Source organism: Lissotriton vulgaris, chromosome 6 (genome assembly GCF_964263255.1).
Source record: "Lissotriton vulgaris chromosome 6, aLisVul1.2, whole genome shotgun sequence".
NCBI lineage: Eukaryota > Metazoa > Chordata > Amphibia > Caudata > Salamandridae > Lissotriton > Lissotriton vulgaris.
Window position 1 is genome coordinate 709,739,793 of NC_141694.1, and position 26,642 is coordinate 709,766,434.

General features: G+C 46.1%; 1 non-coding gene and 1 pseudogene across 1 annotated transcript; both read right to left on the reverse strand.

Annotated features, from left to right (window-relative positions):
* Window positions 1–12,387: 12,387 nt before the first annotated feature.
* Window positions 12,388–12,505, reverse strand: LOC147707883 (5S ribosomal RNA; annotated as a pseudogene).
* A 371-nt stretch (window positions 12,506–12,876) lies between these two features.
* LOC147707884 (Nuclear RNase P) lies at window positions 12,877–13,176 on the reverse strand. The gene has a single exon (XR_015297107.1).
* Between the last annotated feature and the right edge of the window lie 13,466 nt (window positions 13,177–26,642).

A 26,642-nucleotide genomic window follows, 5' to 3' on the forward strand; every position in this document is an offset into this window, starting at 1 on the left:
AACTGAATCCGAAGAGATATTGGCTCTCCGGATCAATAGGTACACTGAAGAAAGCGTTCTTGAGATCAATTACAGTAAAGAACGTTGCTTCTGAATCAATAGCAGTCAATAGGGAAGAGATATCGGGGACCACAGGGTACTGTGGTACAATGCATTTATTCAGTTCTCGCAGATCAATCACCAGCCGATATACTGGCGGTGCATTGGGGTCAGTACGTTTAAGAATTGGAATGATGGGTGAATTACAGATATTGGAGTCGGTCTCTACGACCACTCCCTGGGCAATAAGCTCTTCAATGATTTTCAGTAAAGCCACTACAGCATCGGGTGGTAACTTGTATTGTCTGATTCTAGGTAAAACAACTCCTGTCTTGAGTGTAACACGGTATGGAGTGATATGCATACAACCTACGTCAGCTGGGCCTTTTGCCCATAGGTGATCTGGTACATTTTTCAATCTGACATCAAAATCTCGTAAAACATAATGACCCTTGAAATCCCGTAGAAAGAGTCTAACTCCCTCCGGGGAACAGCATATTATAGCTCCTAGAGCCTTCAGAGTTTTAATTCCCAACAAGTTTTCTGGGCATGAATTCGTAAGCAACAAATCTGTAACTCGTGATAATGGACCCACAGCCAAGGATACTGGTTCCGATACTTCATTTACAATAGGCTGTCCTGAAAAACCAAGGGAAACGTTCTGTGAGCCTGAGAGGGGTGCCCCTGGAACTTCATTATGACTGATAGTGGTGCGGCTTGCCCCTGTGTCAATTAAAAACTTTCTGTCTTTTCCCAATACGTGACTGTGTACATAAGGACCTTCTTGATCTACAGGAATTTCAATAAGAGGCAAACCACCTTCCCTCTCTAGGCTGTTTCATGTATATCGGGGATAATCTGGATATGCAGATTGGGCATACTGGTACATCTGTTGCGAAACTTGCTGAGTCGCGGCAATGGGCTGTGGTCCTGCTACTGTCTGTGCTGTATGAGATGGAGCATGCATAGGCTGTGTATTCTGCATTGGCTGTACATTTTGTGAAGTCTGTTGCTGAACCTGATCTTGTCTAGGCGGATGCGATCTTTCTTTAGTTTTACCTGTCGCTATGTTATGTTTCAGGACTGGGCATTCATGTACGTAGTGACCTGGCTGTTTACAGTAATTACATGTCCCTTTAACGGAAACTGTAGTGTGACTTGTCTGGGTCCCACCTTTTCTCTGACCGTCGGCTGGGACCGTCTGAGCTACTAACATTTTCATCTTGGTGTCTTTCATACGTTTCTGTTCCTGATCTTGTTCTTCTCTAATTCTGTTCTGATGATATTGTAACATTTGTAACATCTGGGATGGCGTATTTGCCTGCCAAGTACTTTCAACCTTGTACACTCTATTTTTAACTAATGGTAGGGAATTCTCGACTAGTTTTGATACAAAAAGGTGTGGATATGATTCGCTACTTGGTTGTAGGCCACTATTTATAATGAAACATTTCTCGAATCTTGAATAGAAGTCGCTAGTATCTTCATCATGTTTCTGTTTACAGGACGAGATTGCGTCCCAATCTTCCTTTCTAGTTGTCAATAATCTTGGCAGAACCTGTACTATTAATCCGGGTAATGCTTTAGTCTTGTCCCCAAGGCCTACTCCTGGGACCCGTTTGCTTTCCTCGTCTTCTATTTCTGCCCATGCAATCTTTGTGTCTCCCACCTCCCATTCTTTTTCCTTTAATTTCTCGTAAATGCCCGTGGGCAACAGTACTTTTAACATTTTCATGATATCATCATACGTGTAATCCCCCATTAACAACATGTCTTTAAGCTCTCTGTGAAAACCTGCAGGGTCTTTATCATGACACGGAACTAGTTTCTTCATTTCTAACAGCTCTAACTTAGTCAGTGGCGTGTGCACATATACACGTTTCAAGGCATGGTCCGCACCCATAACTGGGTGTACTTCTCGTAAGGGGTTCTGGCTTTCAATGCTACTTCCGCATTGCATGTGGTACATTTTCCTTTCTGGAGGCGGGGCCGGAACATATTCAGAACTTATGAAAGTGTTATATTTATGTCGTTGTTCTAGAATTATTTGTATTAACTTGGTACTGAAACCTCTCCATCTATCCATGAGTAGTGCTTCTAATGTTTCGTGTAAGGGACCTGGATCGGAATGCTTATTTCTGTATTTCGTGAGGAGGTGCTGAATCATGTATACACCTGCTAATTTCTGTTCGTCTGGGGAAAGGTTCAGAAATGTCTGAGCTAAAGTCTCATCATTATATATGTCCGGATTTTCAGCCCATAATATGGCTGACCGGGCTAGTTCTTGTTCATCCATTGAATTGAGTACATGGTACCCCATTCTTTCTCGTAGTCTTTTATCAGTCTCCTGGAACTGGTGTTCAGAAGAATTCGGGTTTGTTAGAGCAGAGAGAAAAACTCTCTTGCTTTCTGGACGGATGCCTTTCCTAAGGTAAGTTCCCTTACCTACATACGCTATAGTATCTGTAGCTCGTTCTGGTTCTTCAGGTTCTTCTTCCTCCTCGGAGGAAGCTTTTTCTTTCTGGTGTGCTGTAATCACTGCTTTTCTAATTTTCTTGTACATACTGGCTATGCAAGCCCCCTTGTCATGTTTTCCTTCGGCTATGTTTTGACCCCACTTGTTTAGTGCATCTAATTCACTTTGATCTGTTCCAGGCCTGTCTCGTTCTCTTATTAAGCAATTTATGAAAAATCGTAGTATTTGTGCTTGAATGTCAACTTTCTGTTTCTCCATGGCATCCTTGATACTGTCAGGGTCTTTCCCTGTCTGAACAAACTCATATATTCTATCTAGACGGTCCTTCATTCCTACATAGCATAGCAAGATATCAGCAGCAGATCTTAACCGTAGTGATGCCAATATCATTAGATCGTTTTTACCGGGTACTGGATCATATCTGCAAACGGAAAGGTTTTCTTTAAATGCGTCAAGTCGGGGTGACCTGAACGTGAGAGGACTCTGCATATCCCTGAGATTGAATCTGTGTGTTAATGGCGGGGTCCGTAGACCCGCGGTCGCACCTCCTGAAGCGGATGCTTGGGCATTATCTTGTGGAGTCTGTACCTGAACTTGAATTTGTCGTTTGGTAGGATCAGGTAGATGTGGTTTCGGTAGGTCAGTTTTCGGTATGGGAAGTGGCGGAGCTGGCGGAGCGGGGGAGGTCTGTCGCGGTACTGTCGGGACATGATCTGGGGGCGGGGTGCCACCCCCGTCCCTGTCATTAGGCAAGGCACGAACAGGCAGATTGGTGTAAGCCGGTGCTACATCCTCTAGATAAGAATTTAGGAATATGTCTTTAGTAGTCTTATGCATTACTTTCGTTGGAACTAATGGTGGCGGTAAGTTTTTCGGTATTTCTGATAGGGCCTCAGGTGTACCCTCGGCCGCAAGATACATACCATTCACAAGATTGTTTCGGGCACGGTCTATTTGTTCTGTTTTTACTCGGATCCCTTCAGTAACTAACTCGTTTTCTTGGGCCTTGTCTGATTCTTTAAGTCTGTCTTCTCTACGGAGTGCTTTCTCAGCACGCTTATGTGATTCCTTACGCCAAAATTCTATGGCGTCTTTCTGTGATTGTCTAGCTTTCTTTTTCCATAATACTTCTTCTACCTTCATGATGCACTCGGCATCCCATGTTCCGGTAACAGGCCATCTGTGTCTTTCGTCTAGATGCTTGGTATAATCGGCCCATAAGTCTAGATACAATATGGCATCTATGCCATGTTTATGATACATAAAGTTACCTGGAGTGTCCCTAGGGGGGATAGGAATTTCTTCCTCCAGTATTCCTTTCCTAGTTCCTAACTGTTTTAACTTGTTGAAAAACGGCATCTTGTTTACTTATTACTGAATACTCAATCCTTACTCCTTAATACTGATTACAGCTACTTTATACGAGAAACACAATAATGCACATTAAACGGTCACATTCATACCACGACATTAATCACATGTAAAGACATTTGAGACATAGATGACTACCCCCTATACTGGATGTACTGCTCAACAGTACAGATACACTGGTGTAACAGTGCAGAAATTCGGAATACTAGATATACTGCTAAACAGTACAGATACACTGCCTAAAAACAGTGCAGACCGGACTTGTGTACCCAAACCCGTCTAGATACGTCCCAGCAATGGTACTCACCGGGAAGCACGGAAACAGAAGGCCTCGGAAAACTCGACTGGACTCGACTCGATACTTCGGAAAACTTCGGAAGACTTCGGAAAACTTCGGAAAAACCTCGGAAACCTGGTGGGCCTCTTGACACCTCGGACCTTGCTTCTTTCGGCTAGGCTCTGGTCGGGATCCTCCGCACTCCTCACCGCCTCGTCTGGGCACTGATCGCAGTCTTCGTCACCTCCGTGGGTCAGAGGGAGATGCAGGAAATCCTGCCGGTACGCGTTGGTTCCATCTAACTGATGGCAGGGGACAGAGCTTGCAATGCGCCAACCGGCGCGTGAGGTGGGGGAGGGGTCCCTATTCGGGCGCCAAAATGACGTAAATAATTAATTTACTCTCTTAATTTCTATGCAGGTAAGTACTTAATCAATAATGACTCAATCGGAAAGAAGGAGGCAGAGTCCGTGGTGTTAGAGTTCTTAGGGGTTTTATTCCTTAAAAAGGAATGGTCATGACCTAGCTATCATGTTCCCGCAACCACACAGGGTTCAGGAAGGGATAGAAGAGTGCGCACCACATTTTATTGACAGTACATAGCTTATATACTTAATTCATTGTCATGAAAAACATATGGTAGGCGTAACAGCTGAGAGAAGACAAGATAACAGCATACACGTGGTACTAGTACGTAATCAAGAGGCGTGAACTAGGCGTGAACTGGAGGTGTATGCCAGAAAACGTCACTGATAGGTGTCACAAAGGGGTGGCACTAACAGAAATGTGGCAATGTCAGCAGAAATCGGAAGCTTGGATGCGCGCGCAGCTGCATGACGTGTGATTGGCGGGGTGCAGGGGACTTGACATTTACACTGACGGAAAGAGACAGAAGTCTGGCATGTCAGATCAACTTGTACTTCTATCATATCTGATATCTGATGTTTAGGAACCATATTATCTGGGCGGAAAGGTCTCTAGGGCAGAAGCTATTCTATGCTAACTGTGGATGCGTGTATAAGCGTCTAAGTGTCTGCATGAGAAGCGTGGGGGCATGGGCCTTCCACGGGAGCATGGTAACAGAGGCTATGAATTACTTGCACGGAGACAGGTCGGCCCTTTGGCTCTGCAGCTGGGGAGGATGTTTACTGAAGCTGGTAGGCAGGAATGCATTTTCGAGGAGCGGAACAGATAACTCGAAGGTTATAGTCAGTCTTGGCAGAAAGCAGGCTGAGCTAAGCGCGAGGGCCGCGCTGGAAGTAAGTCAGAGTTCACGGGTACAGATGCAGCCTGGGCTTGAGGTTTTCAGAGTCAGAAGCCAGAAAAATGGCTCGATGGCAGAAATTCAGGGCCTACTCTGTCAGAGCAGGAAAAACATGTAGAGTACACTACAAAAAGACGTTGGCATAGCATACTTAGGAACGGACTATTTAACCCATTCAGGGTGGGTCTGAAAGAGGACAAGTTAACGTTGGACGCAAATGTATTTGCGTCTTCATAGCTGGCACAGGAGGGAAGTTACATGCACTTTAAGCTGGTACATGGAGTCGGTGGGGTACGCGCTAGGGAACACAATTTGACCATAAAATTTATATTACCCAGCACTTCCAGATGGGCACTGCCCACAGAACAGGAAAACAAGGACGGCAGCCAAAGCCGGGGAACCACCAACAGCACAAACACACCCTCCTGGTGAAACCTGCACAGAAAATGGGAACCAAAAGGAATCGGATAAAAAAGGCATAAGCAGGGAGCACGGCCAACGGAAGGACAGTGCACCCGCCACCACTTCCCCATATGTGAAAGGAGAGGTCAGAAGAGAGGCAAGAACATGACTGCAAACAGAACCGCCGGTGGGCACCCAAACCGGGCAGGCAACAGATGGAACACTGCCACCGTTAGTGAGATGGCAGACCAGAGAGGAAAACCCCTGCGCAGGTGAACCGCCACAAAGTCTTCCAACCTCGGGAGATAAACCGCCCGAGTGACAACACTGTCACCCTAAGCCAGGACAGCATCACCCACGCAAGAAACCAAAGGGAGCAAAACTTGCAATCTCCCTGTAAATCCAGGCAGGTCCTCAACACAAAGCCTACAGCACCTCTGAATCCCAGGCAGGCTCCAATCCAGGAACCAACCAGGACCGACAATGCTCAACAGCAGAGCCCAGAGGAGACCAGGCGATACCAGGGCGGGAAGGCCGCCGTGCCCCCTACGCCCGGACCCGATCACCTCGAAGAGCTGGGCGAAACCGCCGACACAGCAAACGAACCGCCAACCATACCCGGAAAAGGTACCAGCAACCCGCGAGCAAGCGATCCCATCGACCAAGCACAGATCGGGATCCCAACGATGCCCCCCAGCGCCACCGGTAGGCATAAAACCACCCGGGAAAATGACACCAGAAAAGGAAGGGCCCCGGAAACTGATGACCAGGCACACATGGGGCCAAGAGAAGGCACAATAATGGCCACAGAGGAGGATACGCCCTGGGAAGCACATGCAGACCACAACCACTGCACCCCCAACCACCGAAGGACTGGGGCAAGAAAAACAGTAGGGGACAAATGGGAACCCAGAGCCAAACATGCAGCATGCCAGAGGCGGGCACCGCTGACCCCTGAAACCACAAAACGCAGGGAAACACCCCTGGATAGACCGTAGTACGGTAACACCCTCTGGTAGGAAGAAGGAACCACATGGCGTGGGCCCAGGATCAACCTACTCTATATTTAACAACAGTGGTCCTATGCATGCATTGTTACGACGTAATGAATATAGACACAATGGAACTATATTTGTTGTAGCGATTTGTCCAGCCGGACAGTGATCACTTAAGAGTTTTTACTGATTTTAAAATTAAAGAAAAAGTTATCTTACATTCACGAAGAGTGAGACACAACCTGTGCCTTCACGCTTACAAATTGGCAAAGTAGAGGGATAGAGAGAGGCAAAGAGAAAGGTAGGTTTAGGCAAGGAGTGAGCGATTTCTGAGCAATGGAAAAGTAGCAGAAATTCAATTACACCATTATTTCCAACTCTTAATAAGTATACATTTGCATATATGGTGTAAGAAGTCGACGACGTTTCGATTCCATAACATTAATACAAGGAATCATCATCAGGACATAAGTTTTGTGCCTAAAGTTTGCATAACACAATAGCCTAAAGAAAAGAAGAAAATGGGATATATCAATATAGGAAAGTATTACAACGTGTATTCGTGACACTTGTGAATTGAGTGAATAAAGTTCCATAAGGGGACTTACAATGGTGGCACACGTGATGGACCGTTTAAAAATTCCGGCGAGTGATTAGGAGAGTGAGATATCGTGTACGTGAGATGGTGTGCCAGTATGGGTCACTATGCGCTTTCATCGATGATAGGATTGCGGTTTGTGAGTGGCACGTGGTCATGCGTGTGTTTACATGATACGATCGCAATTGGAGATAAACATGCATCGGCGCGGGTGGTATAGCCTCGGAGGTGGGAGCAGACTTACCAGCAGGATAAGCTGGCGGACGAAAATAGTTCATACGTTCTCAAGGTGCTTGCAGGCTTGTAATTAGGTGAAGCCTAATGGGGAGAGGAGGGGATTAGGATAGCAGGTGCTTGTGGCTAATGAATGCACCCAGTCTCTAAGAGCATAACTTACCAATTGCCAGTTTAAATGTACACCGGCATGTATGTAGCCCGCATAGAATAACGGGCTGCGAGGGTGGATCCAGCGTCAAGATTAAGGCGCGGAGTGATGAGTCTGTGAGGACGTAAACGAGGCGTTAGGGGTGTTCTATGGCGGAAGGGAGCGCGAGGGAATTAGCGAAGGTGTACACTTACCCTCGGGGTAAAGGTTCGGGCGGTCCTTAGGGATATGACCAATACAGTTCGCTCGATCGCGGTAATGCAACGCCAATAATAGGGCGTGGAGGTTCGAGCCTGTGAAAATACATGCGGAGTGGGTCAGGCATCAATAAAAGGGTCGCATAGTGCAAGTGTGTCCAGCGCGGAGCCTGCACTTACCTATGGCTTCGTAACGATGGAGATACACGATGTGGCACCCAGCAAGCTTCCGATGTAAGCAGAACCCGGAAGATAAGGGACCTTTGCGCTAGTTGCCGATTGGTCGGCAAGCGTGCCATAGAAATGAATGAGGGACTAGTACCGGCGGCCATCATGAGAGGGCTGAATGGTACTGTGAAAATAAAAGAATGGGGGGTTGCGGAGTGCGTGGCGGCCATATTAGGACGGTGAATTAAAACATGCACAAGTGCAGGATGTGAAAAAATAGAGGTTGACACATTTAAACAGACACCTGAAATGTCACTAGCCATGTTAGGCCATATTAGGACGGTGAATTAAAACATGCACAAGTGCAGGATGTGAAAAAATAGAGGTTGACACATTTAAACAGACACCTGAAATGTCACTAGATTAATCATGCAGTAACAGTCCAGCATAAACAAGCTTTTGAACTCAAGATTAGGAAACATTTGTAGCAGGCTAGTCCAGTCCTCTTGTAAATTCAGGCCTGAATTAAGACTATCAGTTCTTAATATCCATTTTAGTTCTTCTTTGTTCAGCATTCTGGATAGATCGCCTCCTCTTGTTGGTACTGTGATTTGGCTGATTACAGTCCATTTCAATTCATTCTCCGAGTGTCCTTTTTCCAAAAAATGCTCGACCAGGGGGGCATTGGCAGTCTTGCATCTGATTCTGCTTCGATGCTGTGATATCCTGAGCTTGATTTTTTGTTTAGTTTGTCCTACATAAATCATGTTACATGGGCATAGAATTGCATATATCAAATTACAACTATTGCAGTTGGTAAAGGTTTTCAATACATTTTTAGCATTCTTAAATATAAACTCTTTGCTCTCGATGCAGTAGTCACAAACCACACACGTCCCACATTTAGAGTGACCTCTCAGGGCGGGCAGACCCCAGAGATCGTTTAGAGTTGTGTTTGTCTTTGTAGGGGGCGGAAGTGCCGCTCGCACCAACTGGTCTTTCACATTTTTGTTGCGTTTGAAAGCAAATATTGGTAATTCAAGAGAGAGGTTACCAGAGTTAATGATGTGCCAGTTCTTTTTAATAGACTTCTTTATTTTGTTGGAGGCTGAAGAGAACGTGGTCACACATACTAGTTTATTAGACTCTTTCTTGGCCTTTGGTTCAAGCAATGTGTCTCTGGGGCAATACCATGCTCTCTTCATGGCATTCCTTACCAATCGTTTAGGGTAGCCTCTGAATTTCAGTTTATTCGATAGGATGTTGGCCTCCCTGAAGTAATCCTGTTTTTGGAAACAATTTCTTCGCAGCCTTAAAAACTGCGAGTAGGGGAGCGTTTGTGCATTGGCTAAACTGTAACTGCAACGGATTGACGTTTACCCTAGATCACAGTAAAACCCACATTCCATTTTTGGATCTTCATATCCAACACAATGATGGTCTACTATTCACCTCACTGTTCCGTAAGCCCACTGAGAGAAACACGCTCCTGCGCTACGATAGCTGTCACCCCCGAGCTCTGAGGGACAGTCTCCCCTACTCGCAGTTTTTAAGGCTGCGAAGAAATTGTTTCCAAAAACAGGATTACTTCAGGGAGGCCAACATCCTATCGAATAAACTGAAATTCAGAGGCTACCCTAAACGATTGGTAAGGAATGCCATGAAGAGAGCATGGTATTGCCCCAGAGACACATTGCTTGAACCAAAGGCCAAGAAAGAGTCTAATAAACAAGTATGTGTGACCACGTTCTCTTCAGCCTCCAACAAAATAAAGAAGTCTATTAAAAAGAACTGGCACATCATTAACTCTGGTAACCTCTCTCTTGAATTACCAATATTTGCTTTCAAACGCAACAAAAATTTGAAAGACCAGTTGGTGCGAGCGGCACTTCCGCCCCCTACAAAGACAAACACAACTCTAAACGATCTCTGGGGTCTGCCCGCCCTGAGAGGTCACTCTAAATGTGGGACGTGTGTGGTTTGTGACTACTGCATCGAGAGCAAAGAGTTTATATTTAAGAATGCTAAAAATGTATTGAAAACCTTTACCAACTGCAATAGTTGCAATTTGATATATGCAATTCTATGCCCATGTAACATGATTTATGTAGGACAAACTAAACAAAAAATCAAGCTCAGGATATCACAGCATCGAAGCAGAATCAGATGCAAGACTGCCAATGCCCCCCTGGTCGAGCATTTTTGGGAAAAAGGACACTCAGAGAATGAATTGAAATGGACTGTAATCAGCCAAATCACAGTACCAACAAGAGGAGGCGATCTATCCAGAATGCTGAACAAAGAAGAACTAAAATGGATATTAAGAACTGATAGTCTTAATTCAGGCCTGAATTTACAAGAGGACTGGACTAGCCTGCTATAAATGTTTCCTAATCTTGAGTTCAAAAGCTTGTTTATGCTGGACTGTTACTGCATGATTAATCTAGTGACATTTCAGGTGTCTGTTTAAATGTGTCAACCTCTATTTTTTCACATCCTGCACTTGTGCATGTTTTAATTCACCGTCCTAATATGGCCTAACATGGCTAGTGACATTTCAGGTGTCTGTTTAAATGTGTCAACCTCTATTTTTTCACATCCTGCACTTGTGCATGTTTTAATTCACCGTCCTAATATGGCCGCCACGCACTCCGCAACCCCCCCTTCTTTTATTTTCACAGTACCATTCAGCCCTCTCATGATGGCCGCCGGTACTAGTCCCTCATTCATTTCTATGGCACGCTTGCCGACCAATCGGCAACTAGCGCAAAGGTCCCTTATCTTCCGGGTTCTGCTTACATCGGAAGCTTGCTGGGTGCCACATCGTGTATCTCCATCGTTACGAAGCCATAGGTAAGTGCAGGCTCCCCGCTGGACACACTTGCACTATGCGACCCTTTTATTGATGCCTGACCCACTCCGCATGTATTTTCACAGGCTCGAACCTCCACGCCCTATTATTGGCGTTGCATTACCGCGATCGAGCGAACTGTATTGGTCATATCCCTAAGGACCGCCCGAACCTTTACCCCGAGGGTAAGTGTACACCTTCGCTAATTCCCTCGCGCTCCCTTCTGCCATAGAACACCCCTAACGCCTCGTTTACGTCCTCACAGACTCATCACTCCGCGCCTTAATCTTGACGCTGGATCCACCCTCGCAGCCCGTTATTCTAAGCGGGCTACATACATGCCGGTGTACATTTAAACTGGCAATTGGTAAGTTATGCTCTTAGAGACTGGGTGCATTCATTAGCCACAAGCACCTGCTATCCTAATCCCCTCCTCTCCCCATTAGGCTTCACCTAATTACAAGCCTGCAAGCACCTTGAGAACGTATGAACTATTTTCGTCCGCCAGCTTATCCTGCTGGTAAGTCTGCTCCCGCCTCCGAGGCTATACCACCCGCGCCGATGCATGTTTATCTCCAATTGCGATCGTATCATGTAAACACACGCATGACCACGTGCCACTCACAAACCGCAATCCTATCATCGATGAAAGCGCATAGTGACCCATACTGGCACACCATCTCACGTACACGATATCTCACTCTCCTAATCACTCGCTGGAATTTTGAAACGGTCCATCACGTGTGCCACCATTGTAAGTCCCCTTATGGAACTTTATTCACTCAATTCACAAGTGTCACGAATACACGTTGTAATACTTTCCTATATTGATATATCCCATTTTCTTCTTTTCTTTAGGCTATTGTGTTATGCAAACTTTAGGCACAAAACTTTTGTCCTGATGATGATTCCTTGTATTAATGTTATGGAATTGAAACGTCGTCGACTTCTTACACCAAATATGCATATGTATACTTATTAAGAGTTGGAAATAATGGTGTAATTGAATTTCTGCTACTTTTCCATTGCTCAGAAATCGCTCACTCCTTGCCTAAACCTACCTTTCTCTTTGCCTCTCTCTATCCCTCTACTTTGCCAATTTGTAAGCGTGAAGGCACAGGTTGTGTCTCACTCTTCGTGATTGTAAGATAACTTTTTCTTTAATTTTAAAATCAGTAAAAACTCTTAAGTGATCACTGTCCGGCTGGACAAATCGCTACAACAAATATAGTTCCATTGTGTCTATATTCATTACGTCGTAACAATGCATGCATAGGACCACTGTTGTTAAATATAGACTATGTTCCCCAAGGTACTGTGCTGACTCGTTGGGTGCCCTTGTTGTTCTTTAGCCATACAGGATCAACCTACAGCACCTGGTATTGCAGGTGGTCTCCCACCCAGGTATTAACCAGGCCCAACCCTGCTTAACTTCTGAGAGCAGACAAGATCAGGTGCTTCCGGGGTGGTGTGGCTGTAGACTCTCATGAACACGCAGCGCTCGAGACAGCCACTCCCGGTAGACGAGAAATGCACCCGCACCAGATGTGAAAAAATGACAACACCACAGGCAGCATGTGACCAGAGCAGCAAGCACCACCTGAAAAGAAACAGACTAATCCGGGAAAGGAACACAACGGACATGAGGCTGTACACCAAAGGAGACACGAATCACAATCCCAGCAAGAGAAGGCCAGAGCCATAAACACGAAGACAATGAGGCAAACAGGATAGGAAAAGCGGATGCACGGAAACCGCGAACTATCAGAGACACAGAACAGAAGAATGCGAAAAAAAAACGCAACTGCCCACCCATAATGCCTACTGACACATATCAACACCATATGAGCAGAGGAAGAGAAGCCAGAAGTGGCAAGTGAGACACTGTCACAACACCACCATTGCACTCAGCCAGGCTAACCACAAGCCACTTCCAATACCAGGAAAGTAGGAGCAGCTGGTATGGGAACAGTACACCTGCCCCAGCACAACTTAGTTTGCAGCACCCTCTAGCCACAGGTGTCTGGTTGCCTGAACCCCTTGCTCAGGAGATCCCAGCTAAGGAAGAGACTAGCGTTCGTGAATGACCCACCCAAGGGGAGGGAGTAACAAAGGCACACAGCCCGTGACCTCAAGGTGGAGCCTCCTCTGCCCCAGGGAAATCAAAAGGCAGGCAAAAAATAAAAACCACAGCCGCAAATGGCCGCACCCACTTACAAGCCATTGGACACACAGACGCACAAAATGCAGAGCAGGATAGCGACACGCGCCCAGCCAGTAAACGGAACAACCCCACGAGAGGTAGAGTGAGTATCACAAAACAAGATGTATCAAAGAGAAGAGAAACAGGCCAAGACATCCACGAAAGAAAACATAGTAGCCCCAAGGGAGCCAACAACAGGCTGCGCAATCCTGTAGGGGGAGCTGAAAAATGAGCAACTGTGCCCCAAAGACTGTCGGCATCCCACCGTCACCGCCTCACGAGCCCAAAGTGTGCCGGGCGCTGACAGGCAAAACTGCATGCACCCACCAGACTCGCACAAAGGACGGAGGAACAGGAGTAGGGAGCCTTACCCAAACCTCCAGTGAGGATAAAGGAGGGCACCTGCTGCAACATCGCCAACGTGTAAAAATCATGCGTCCAGACAGAAATCATGCACCCACAGTGTTAGGGCGCCTGCTTCTCCCGAGCCAGGAGTATGAGCCGGGACAAAGGCCTCACAGCGGCTCTGAGGGGGGAGGAGGGAACCCCGGACATGGGCCTCCAGCACCCAAACCCCGTCAGAGAAGCGGGAGGAGGGCAGGCGGGGCTGGAGCATGAAGTGGAAGGTGAACCCGGAAGTGCCCCAGCACCTCAGGGGAAGGGGAGTCACAGTCACACTGCAACACCAGTTGGTTCTAAACCGGGAGACCAGCCGGTAAACACCACAGCAAAAAGGAAAACATGCTGAGAGCCTGCCACAGGCTGAACTGCCGCAGCGCCCAGCTCCACCCGGCAGACAGCACCATGCCTCAGCACCCCATGCACAGCGGCAGCCTGCCATGTACATAGACCCAGAACCCCACCCTGGGGTGGGCTCAGCCACCATGGGGCCGCCTGCGAGACCGGGCCTGGAGCTCCAACACTGCCACCGGACCGCATGCAGGGAGCAGCGCATAAGCCCACCTCGCCAGGCAACACTAAAGGCAGCAGGAAGCCGGCCATGATAGGCACCACCCCCCCGGAGGTAGTACAGGCCAATACAGCACCAAAATCACTGAGGACATGTGCCCCACGTACTCCAGGCCACTGACGTATGTCCAGCAAAAACAAGGGTGTGGTGGCGATTGTGGAAACTGCATGTGCCGGGAACCGGCATGTAGGTCAGAACCCTAGGACATGCCCCGGCATCGGAGAGGGCTCCAAAATTGGGAGCCCGGTAGTGCAGGGCAGAACAAACCCTAAGAGCCTGCAACCACCAGAGCCGGCTAGTGCAGAGTGGTAAAAACAGAAAGGGTAGTGCGAGGGGCAGAAGGCAGGGGAACAGCCCAGTGCGTGAACCCACTCGAGCAGAGCCTCCTTCACAGGGCCCTGGGACCGGCTAGAGCAGGACCTCGCCCCAACCTACCTGAAACACGCTCTGAGGAATCTGCAGCACAGAACCAATAAAAAAGGAAGTGGGTTGGGTCGACCTTCCCCTTATACTGGGTCAAGGGCGGCGGTGGTCAGCCATATTGGGGAGGCATGGAATGCTAATTTGCTTTGGAGGGTTCTGGTGTGGAGCTAAAGCTCATTACGTAACTCTGGTGGTGAGGAAGACTTGCGAGGAGGTAATGTGGTGTAAGGCCAGAGCTGCCAACTTTGCAATTGGGGTCCTAGGTTTGTGTCTCGGTGTCTGCTCAACATCTTGTTATTATGGGTAAAATAAAAATAATGTGATTTTGTATAATGTAACTGGTGCTCATGTAAAGCACTCCAGTACATTTGGGTTGAGTTTGCGCAATATAAAGTTTCAAAGAACAAAAACACAGGGTGATTAAGGAAAGGAACAAAGTAGCAATAAGATATAAGAATATAAAAAGAAAGCCCTTTAAAATGTGCTCTACATCTGCCATAATAATCCCTTACTAATAAGTAAAGTAAACAAAAATAGAAAGGTCATTTTACAAATGAATACAAACATTATATGAAGTTGTATTTGTGTAGACCACCAGACCTTCAGAGACTCTAAAAACATGGATACATGGGCAGTATTCTACTTTTGGAAAGGTGGCAAGCCGCGAAAGCCAGTGTCAATGCATGGGCTCTTTGAATTTTCAATTGCCTCCTTGATCCCTACTCTCTCAATTGTAAACATTGTGAAAATTTCAGTGATGGGCCTCGTGGGCCAATTAGATTTTCCCTAAAGGTACTCGCAGACTAAAGAAATACTTTCTTTTGCAGACCATTTGGCTCACCGGAAATTTAACGAGTGTGAAACATGCCAGGTCCTCTCTTGGTTCCTCCACCATCATCAGGACATCCACAGCTCCTGGAATCATGCATTTGATAATCCTCCCAATGGTGCACATGAAATTGGAGGGAGGAGATAGAAGTGGGGGCAGTGTGATGGGGAGCACAAGGACTGGGATAAAGGTACACTCTCCATTCATCCTCCACCTTTCACCTAGCTGCACTCCATTTTATGTCATGTGGTGGCTGGTGCTGCTTATTTTTTATTTGTGGGCACGGCTCATACTTGGGCTCTTAGAGCCAAGCCCCTTGCTTGGCTCAGCTCAGTTCTTCCCATAAATTTTCTTTATCGCAAACCACTAGGTGTATTTGCCACCTCTAGAGTTATTATGAAACTAAGATGATTTACACTAAGATGATTTAAATTTGCCAAGATTCTTTGAAATTTTACTTGGCAAATAGCTAACGATTGACAATAACCACAGGGTAGGAAATGCAGAAGAAGAAAATACCCCTTAGTAATATCAACTCTATGGGTTAGTGCTAGAAAGGATAAGTAAAGAGTAGGTGGAATCAGTGGGAGCATTAATGACAATGGGGAATGGATGGTGTTGTAGCAACAGGATAATGTAAATAAGAAATGGTTAATTCCTTAGTGTCATGTCAAATATAGTCTGAAAAGATGAGTCCTTAGATGATGGCCAAATGACAGTAGAGATGGTTTAGTCCTGACATCAGCCAGGTAGGAGTCTATGAAGATCTGAAGTTTGACTTTCTCATACAAGTTTGTCTTTGCTGGTGAGGTCTCTTGTGCTCAGTGTCGCTTACGAACTTTGGGGGCACTCGGCAAGACACTGTTTGGGGGCTGCTGCAAGGAACAAAATTTAATTTTACTACACAGTTCCTGTATTTCCAAGCTGGCATGATGCCAAACAATACTAAATAATATGTTAAACTTTAACAGGGTAACATGAAAACAGTAAAAATTTGTGTTTTTACTGTTAAAAAAGGGGTTTCTGCTCCCCCACGTAAGGTACAATGTGGTGTCCCTCAAGGTTCCTCCCTTTCCCCCCTTTAATTCAACCTGTACATTTTCCCCCTCATTTTTGCTTTACAGCAACTGGAGGTCACCGTCTTTAACTATGCAGATGACCTCCAGTTAATCTTTAACCTTTCCCACTCTCCTGAATCCATCCATAACTTCCAATCCATTATGATTTTTATCAGGGACTGGATGAACTTTAACCACCTTAAACTTAACCCAGATAAAACGAGTTGATTTTGACGGGTGGTACATCCAGTCCCGGGACCCCCACGTTTTGGCCCCCTTCACTTGGTCCCCCTCCCTCACCTTCCCACTCAGTTAAAACACTTGGGATCACGTTAAATCAAAATCTTACCCTGCACTCCCAGATTAGTATGGTGGTATCCTCTTGTTTTTTCACTCTCCGCACTATCCGGAAAATTTCCAGATTCTTCTCTCCCTCTGCTCTCAAACTCATCATGATGGCAATGGTATTATCACGACTGGATTATGGTAATATCTTGTATAATGGCGCCCCGGCTTATGCCCTCCGACGCCTACAGCTGGTTCAGAACCAAGCGGCCCGCCTCATTCATGGTCTCCCTAAATTACATCACGTCACCCCTGTATTGAAGAATTTACACTGGTTGCCCATTAGGGAGCGGGCCCTCTTTAAACTTGGCGGTACCGCGTTTCAGGCTCGAGCTGGAACCGCCCCAGCGTTCATAAATTCGGCAATCTCAAGCTACATTCCGGTAAGAGAGCTGTGTTCATCCACCCAGTCCATCCTCTCAGTCCCCCGTTTTAGAAAGAAGGGGATGGGGGGGGGTAACATTTGCTGTCCTCTGCCCTACTTTTTGGAATTCTCTCCCCCTTGCCCTCAGATCCATTCTGTCCTACCCCGACTTCCGTAAGGCCCTAAAAACCCATCTTTTTCTGCAAGCCTTCTCAGTTTAAAGTTTTCCCACAGTCTCCATCCAGGCCCTAACGTTCCTCAGTGCCAAGAAACCGCCACGTATATGTGCACTTAATAAATGTTTTTAAATTCAAATTAAATTCAAAAGTTGCTTGGGACTTCAAAAATCCTTAAAATGACAAGAGGGGCAGAGGCAGAGTCAGAGGTAGAAGTAGGCAGAGCGGGAACGGGGTTTAGGCAAAGAAATGAGATGGACATGAATGAAATAGATAGAAATTTCAGTTTCCAGGGGTGCCTTGTAAGGTGAGGGCTGCCCTGGGCAACTGCCCACTTTGCCTATCCCTTAAAACATCTCTGCCTGTGCTTCTGAGCTACCTACAAGTGTCGTTTTTCTGTGCAGACAAATTACCATCAGGAGCGGTTTCTACATCAAGGCATCATAAATAAAAAGTTAAAGTGTGGGATGCACATAACTCTTGGTGCAATATTTTCTTTTGAAATTAAATTGACCCCTCTTACCATATTCATTCCAGACCTTAGATTTGGAACTCTACATGAAAAAGCTCTGGTGGACTGCAAGATTGAATTTTATTTCTACAACACAGTTTATCTCATGGAAACATGTCTGAAAACTGGAGGGTGATATTTTACCACGTAAGAGTTCGGGAGCGTGAAGACAAAGCAAAAGAAAGCAGTCAAACAATCTTCGGGCCAGTTAACAATAAGGTATCTTGGCAGATTGTGTTTCAGAGAACTGAGCGGGGAACAGGCCAGAATGCTATCAGACTGGCTCCAATCCGTTAATCCTTCTGATATGACTGTCTATCATTCATAAGACTAATATTCAACCTCTGTTTGTGTCTAGGACCCAAGTTATTTACTTTAATCCAAAATACTTGCATTATGTTGCTCAAACTCAGACAGTGGCAAAACGCAAAATGATGGGGCTCCCTACAGAATGTGATGAGGGCCCCCTGAGACTCCCAAATCTCATTGAAATTCATTGGACTTGAGCTGAATGGGGCCCCCTTGAAGGGATGGTGGGTCCCCTGCACTGCAAGGGTTGCATGGGTGTGCATTACGCCCCTGAACTGAGTATGAGTCTATGTGAGTGGGTTGATAAGTGTGACTGTTTATGCACTCGTATCTATGTGTTTGATCCCTGGAAAGTGGGCTCCACTTTGTGGCCTAGACATGACACTTTTCGGGTGCCTGATATTTGATGATGATGAATGGAGATGAAAGGTTTTCTATTTTAGTCCCTAGTAAAGGCTAGTCATTGGTGAATATGACATGATGTTAAGAACTAAACATTTCACAGAAATGAAAATCTGTAATTTATGCTGCGTTTGGAAGACTAATTGCATATTTTGGTTCCTTGATACCAGCAGTTGCTTCCTGCAATGGACTTTATGGCATGATTTAGATAGAGACATATTATCATCTTTATGAATAAAAGTTTTATTATGCTAACAGCAGTATTGTTCACGACCTGAGCATGTAAGATTGATGTACTCTCTCTGCTGACTGATTATGGGCTCTCTTTGTAACTGAACAATTGTGCTGCTGTGTGAGCCTGTAAGATTATCCTGCTGAGATCTCTATGGCCTTTGATATTTGTTTAACCTTTGGTTTGTTCGCCCTGCCTCTTTCTTGTAGTGTCTCTGCCGTAACATATGACTGAGAATCTACTTAGAAGGGGACTGGATGATAAAACAAACTGAAGAAAGATGCTTTCAATAATATCTAGGTCAGGTGACTTTGCATGCCCAGATTTTCTTTAGTGCTTCAAATGCATATAGCAATTAATAATTTTTAGGAGATATTACATTTAACCCCTTCCGTGCGGGGCGTATTTTCCGCCTGTGCTGACTCCGCCTTGCGCGGGCGGAGTCATGACGGAACGGTTCCGTCATCAGCACAGCTCAACCGATGCTGATGACGGAACCGTTCTGTCATCAGCATGGAAGGGGTTAAAAGTCCATTGAGTGACTTCATTTTGTGAAGGTTTTCATGTGTATAGTGAGCTTCAAGATCTCTAATGACAGTAGATCTTACTTGGAACAACACAAAAGATGTACCGTCAGAACCAATGGAGTTTGTATCTGAAAAAGTCCAACAAAATGCCCCATTTTGCCCTGCTTTTTCAAATATTCGCAGAGCAGAACCACCCCAAACATTCTACAATGATTCCATGCTCACACACTTCACTTGCTTACGTGTTCCAATTCAAGAAAGGGGTTTATGCACCACAACTGTCAAAGATCACCAGCCGCCACTGATTCGTTGGTTGGTTGATTAATCAGCTTGTAATGGGCACAGTTACCTGAAAGTGCCCTTGCACTGGTGCCTAAGCAATCATGAAAGAGACTAGTGGGCAAAGGAGAGTGTTTTGAAAGATGTTTGAGGAAGAAAAAGAGGTCAGAATGAAGGCACATTTCGAGATGGAATTGGGGTCCTCCAATTGTTTCAGGGCGTGGCCCCACACACGCCCCTGTCCCCATGGATGAATAGAAATACATTGTAGTGGCCCCCAAGATCTTTGCATTCCCCGGTGGAATCAAAATAAGTCAGGCAGAGTGCCTACTGGCGTAACGAATCTTGAGGGGGGCAAAAGGAGCCCCCCCTCCCCGCTCAATCATATGCTCTATAGCCAGAGTGCTGTGCTGAGGGGGCCCCGGGAGCTTGCCCCCTCCCTTCCCCGCGGGGGCTGCGGGGGCTGCGGGGGCCTGTGTTTACGCCCCGACGCCTGGTTTCTTCTTTGTTTTAGAGGGCACATTTTGACGATGCATATCTCGGCTCCGTCGGGCCGATTCACTCCATCGTTAGTTCGTTTTGCTCCTTGTGGCCAAGCCTAGCCTTCAGGAGTATTTTCAAACAGCCTTCTCGGCTTTTAAAGGGCACACAATGCAGGCAGCTGTTTTTCTGGCTCCCTGAGGCATCAGAAACAACCATATTCTAATAGCTTGAATTTTAGACGATAAGAAAGAGGAAAGCTCAGTGCACAATGTGGAGAAGTGTGGCTTACTGGTTAGAGGAGGCAGTACATGATGCAGAGGTCAGACCCGGGACCAGGGTTCAATCCCTTACGTGGTAGGTCCTTGAGCTCCAAATGTCCACGGACTCGATAATTCTCGCCTCGGCGCCTACTCGAATTGTGGATTCACACTGAAACTCTGGGCAAAAGCTTGCTTAATCTCCACTATGGTCCCACTGCGATGGGATGCCTGGTCTTCACCTTGGGGATGCCCAGTAGGGGTAATCCCGCAGGGAAAGGCCAGGACGGGTTCCCAAAGCAAGCGCCTTGAGACCTTACGGTGAGACCTTACCGTGAAAGGCGCTATATAAGAACGTGTGATTTACGGTTTACAATTCAAAAGAGTGACTAACTGCAGACTAATAGGGTTGCAGAACTGGTGAAATTTAATAAATCCCTGTTGCGAGTTAGGACCCTTACACGTTTAGTTTTTTAAGTACCCCTTTTCAATGATAATTAGAAAGGGGAGATTCTTTAGAGAGACTGGCAAAGAACGTAGGGACTGAGAATGTGGACAAAGGACGACAAGCAATGAAGGGGAGCAGGCATGGACTACTAGTCTGGCAGAGATAGAGAACATAAAAAGCAAGAATGCTTTAGATAGGAGAGGGTTGAATATAGTATGATGTGGTGGCCAGTTCCAATGAAGAGAATGCAGGAAGACAAGAAACTTAGAAAGAGTCATGGATGGTAAGAAAATGGTGCCATTATTGTTTCTCTGCTTATTGATTTTTTACTTACAGATAATCCAACAGTTTATGATTACTCTTAAGGTCAATGCATCTCTTTCTGCTCCTCGAAATTAGGGTTGAAGAGACAGAACTACTTACTTCTCTATCCTTGTAAGATATGGACGAGTTTTTCATACCCAAATTTAAAATGTTTAACAGTTTTCATGCACTCTCTTTAGATGTGAAATTGAGTGTGAAAATCATTAGAAATGGTTGCAAACATGTATGTTACTTTGTGCATGTTCACAACTTTTTCAGTGGCCAGTGTCAGGCCCACCCTCTGGTACAAAAAACAGCTTGCACAATTAACCCTTGGCTTGCAACTTGGACCTACACATAGCTTTTTTTGTGCTCTTGAGTTGAGGTTTAGGGGTGTGAACACCTTTGAGTTTCACCTCCTTGAAGTCTCAGAATTAAATATGAAAATAGTGGACCAACTTCCTTGTATTCAGATTACCCTCACCCACCAAAGATTAGCAACTTTGACATACAACTCATTAAAGTTAACACTCACTATTAGAGGTACATTCACTGTCACCCTACTGAAAGCACATGTCCAAATGCAGAATCAGGATACGGTCTGCCATGGAAGCTTCAGAACCATTTGAAAAGTATTGTTTACACTTTTAGATTTGTAGTGTACAGTGCCATACTATTACCAGTTTTATCAGATTGTGCACTATACAATTGCTCGTATAAATGGCAATAGTTTGTGCCAGTAACTGGCTATTATGGATCAGTGTCAGACAGTTTTTACCATTAGATACAATGACTGACAAGGTGAAAAAAGACTTTAGCACTGTACATCTAATTTACAATTCAAGTTTCGCACAGGTCACTTGTTCCAAACATAATTTTTAGGTCAAGCCTGGGCAGCAGATGCACTGCTCTGTGAGGCATGCTGCATTTGAGTATGGATTTGAAGCTCCACCCACTCTACGCCCATATTTTCCAATGGCTTGAATCATTGTCCTTTGTAAATGCTGGGTTCTGATTCGTTAATAGGCTTGTCAGTCTCTCTTTAGTACCTCCTTGTCTTCATTTGTAACCTTCCATGAGGACTGGCCCTTTTACTTCTGTTGTTACATGGTACCTGTTACTTAGTCAGTAAGCACTATTTTATTAAATGAGTTTCTACTACTGCAGGCATGACATGCTTTCCTGTAACATTTAGCGCACCATGCGCACTTTCACTTTCCAAGCAGCCAGGGACAATGGCGGCTGCTTCTTTGAAGTGAAATAGGTCTCACATTTACAAGAGTTTGAGCTATTGGCATTGTAAATGACAATGCCTTTAATTTATGTGTTAATTATCAAAACATATCAATAAAAGGCATTGAAATTTACAAATCCAATACCTTAAACTCTAGCAAATGCGAGACTTATTGCATTGCAAATGCTAGTTGTAGAGGTTGTTTTATGAAAATGAGACTGGAAACCTGCACAGTTGCTAAATGCCTGACACAGCATTAATCTGTAATTTTGCAGCTGCTTTTTTATATCTTCCACTGATTAAAGTAGTCCTGCAAACTGGTATTAAGGAAGTCTCAATTGATTTTAAGATGTATTTAGCTTAATGTCATATTATGTCATGTTGTGATAGTTTTGGCTCAATGGAAGCACATTTCATGGTGTGGGTGCTAGCTCTGAAAAACAGGGTCCATCAGTCTCTGTCAAAGAAAATGACACTTCATCAGACAGAAATCAAGGGCACTGACATCCAAGATGCGTGCTGTATAATATTTGATTATGTATATTTCCAAACACCACGCATCGCTGGTGTGGTGTGTGAAGATCCATCGCGGGGGCATTACTAAGAGCGACTACAGCTCCCAGACTGCCACGGAGCCATGACTGGACTGCCGGCCCCTCCCCCTTCCACCGGGGACTTTCAAAAACTTCTTGCGCCTCCCTCTTCGCAGGAGACGCACCGCTGGTGTGGTGGGTGAAGATCCAGCACGGGGGGGGGGGGGGGTTACCAAGAGCGCCTACAGCTCCCAGACTGTCACGGAGCCACGACCGGACTGCTGGCCCCTCCCCCCTCCACCGGGGACTTTTAAAAAACTTCACGTGCCTCCCGCTTCGCGGGAGTCGCATCGCTGGTATGGTGTGTGAAGATACAGCGCGGGGGGCATTACAAAGAGCGTCTACAGCTCCCAGACTGCCACAGAGCTACGACCGGACTGCTGGCCCCTCCCCCTTCCACCGGGGACTTTAAAAAACTTCTTGCGCCTTCCGCTTCGTGGGAGACACATCGCTGGTGTAGTGTGTGAAGATCCAGCGCTGGGGGCATTACCAATTTTAATCCTTGGTGAGAACCCAACACCGAGAGCTATGGGCAAAACTAATCCTCCAACCACCCACCCTTTCACACGGCAAAAAGCAGCTTTAACAACCCCAGTCCCGAGCCTAACGGCAATTGACAAAATGTTACAAAAAACAATAGGGGTGGTTGCTTTGGCTATAGAGAATACCGAAAGACGTCTTTCGCTTACACCTGCCATGCCCCCCCGTTTGTCACCCGGGAATGCATCTTTAGCCACAGTTAATTCTCCTGATTCGATGTTAGCGCCCTCTTCTGCTGAGCTCTCATGCGCGCAGATTGAGCCAGATGTCAGCTCTCACAGTAATTTATCCCCCTCTTTAGTCCCCAGGTAGCTAAAAAGGTACCTAAGTATCACCCCAGAAATAAGAAGCCTAAACCACATAAAAAAGCAGCTAAGCCAAGTACATCTGTCTTAGATACTTACCAGGCTGACGCAGGCTCTTCCTTCTCCACTCTAGCACCTCCTGTGTGGGCTACTCATTTACTAATTGATCTTCAGGCACAAATGGAACAGCTCATCAAATCCCAGTTTAAATGATGAGTAGAATTGACAAAGTTGTTTCACTGATAAACACCAAGAGCGGAGTAAGCGAACAGTTACCCACCCCGACTAGGAACAATTCTCCGACAACGGCTGTAGGAAACACTAATCAGGCATCTCAAGGTCCAAGACAAGGCGTAGGCCCTCGATCAGATACCCTGGCACAAGGGTCGGGCCTAATGAATACGTCTACACGCTCTACCGTCCCCATTTTTTCCGGCCCCGCTATTCTACCCAGTGTGCACTCATACAATGCGAGCTCTTGCCCCGGAGATCCATCTTTAATCCCAAAAGTGATCAGTAAACATCAGCCAACCCGGGCCTGACGCCTCAAAAGTCTGCTTCAATCCCTCCCGACAATGCATCTCGACAATCACTACCTTGCCTACAGTTACCCCCTGAGGCTTCTCAGTATGTGATCGTTATTAATGGGAGTTCCATCGCTGTCAGGAGAGCGAGGTGAAACGTTCCCCGAGCTGAAGAATAAAATCATATTCTGGCTGAACAGATTCAGACCACTAATGAAATCGGGCCAGGGGGAAATTTTATTCGCCAGAAGAGTTAGCTGGTTAGGGACTAAACCTAAAGACATTGGAGGGGATTGTGGTATCATTAACTTTAGGGATCCCAGAGTGGTTAACTACATTCTTGAATGGGGTGGTCCTCGTCAACTGGGATCAATCATTCTACGTCGCCTAGGGTATTTCTACTCACAGGAACGGGCTCCTGGTGGACATTGACAATCCTATTTCCACAATGGCGGAGAGGGGGTAGAATACAATATAGCTGTGGAGAATAGATTTAGTGCTTTGAACAACTTAGATTGACTATTTCACCCAATTTGGCCACACGTTATAGATCTTAATGTAGCTGGGTGTTCTGTGGTGAAGGAGGGCGAGAGGGCAGAAGAGGAGTTGCCCAAGATGGTTTCGGGGGTTAATGAAGTTGGTTCACCAACGACCCCACCAATTCTATATTTAAATCCACGCCCCCCAGGAGACGGAACCGAGCTGGACAACCTTGCAGGAACTCCCTCTACCAATGTGCTTCCACCCACTACAGATAGCCCTGTAAGGGTACATTCCCGCAGATCATTAATAGGGTCATGGAACTTAGCGGGGTTGGGATCTAAGTTACCCAACCCAGAATGGGGGTAGTTGGTGGACCAGTACGATGTGTGCTTGTTCCAAGAGACCTGGATGTCATCTGCCCCCATAAGGGTGGGTTTTCCATCATACCATATACCAGCTGTACAGGGAACAAGGGGTAGACCCTCGGGGGCACTGTGCATATGGGTAGCCACTCATTTGGGGTGCTCAGTGAAAGTGATTGATTCTCACTCCCCGGACATTCTGTTCATTGCCCTCAAATATCTGGATGGTACGTCAGTGGTGGTTTTTAATATCTATTTGCGCCCCACTCCCCAGTCGCGGGGGTTATCTTTGATTGAGGCTCTTGATGAACTCCTATCATTGTACCCTGCTCCGGCACATAGAATACTGGGGGGTGACTTCAATTGCCATTTTGAACCCCTGGTGGGGATCCCTTCTGTAATTGTAGAGGAGGATTCCATCTGGCATATACAGGAGTGCTCCATGTATCCAGCAAAGCGCTTGACACCATTGGCAAATTTATGGTTTTTAATGTCAAATCACCCAATTGCCCCCCCCCGCCCCCCTGAATGGCACGGTGCTCGAAAGAGTCTCCACTTTTGAATATTTAGGGGTTACACTGAATGACAAGATGGAATGGGGGTCGCATATGGCCAAGGCAAGCATGAAGCTGGTCCAAGCCTCGGGAGGTATTTTAAAGGTTTATAACGAGTGCTCATTTAAAACCCGGGGACCGCCAGTGGAAATTTATAAAGCACAGGCGAGAGGTGTGGCGCTATATGGTGTAGAGCTATGGGGCCACGTCAGCGCCTCCTTGCTGTTTATTACTGAGAACAGCTTTACTAGGCACCTACTGAGACTCCCGCAGAGCACACCTTTGATCCCGTTACGGCTAGACTTGGGTTTGGTCCCCATACAGGAGGTTATCTCTAATCGTCCTTTACTGTACTGGAGGAGACTCTGGTCTACACCTGAGCTGCTAAGCTATAGGGAGGACCTTAGGGATCTATTGACCATAAGGGGTGTGGGAAAAATCTAATGGCTAAAGCATGTTAAACAGCTTTGTTATGCACTGGGGAAGGGAGACTTGTGGCTCTCCAGAACTTACTTCCACCCTGACCCCCAGGAGGATGCTGGTCAAAGCGCTCAAACAATATCGAATGGATCAGATAGCATCAAACCCATCTCTGGGTAGGTTGACCAACAGCTTCCTGGAAGTCAAGGATAATTATCAACCTGAGAAATATTTGGACGATATCCAGCCCTCACTGGCGAAGAAATTATATGTCCAATTTAGACATGGAACACTCCAAGTGAGGGCAGTGACAAACAAGTGGTCAACGGCTCATCACGCATCTAGTTTATGCCCAGGGTGTGAAAGAAGCGAAGAGACGGATCTGCATGTTCTGCTCTTCTGCCCTTTCTACTCTAAGGCCAGAGCCAAATTGATCATTCAACTATGTAAGTCTATGGGTCTCAGGGATTATAGGGAAGTATTTA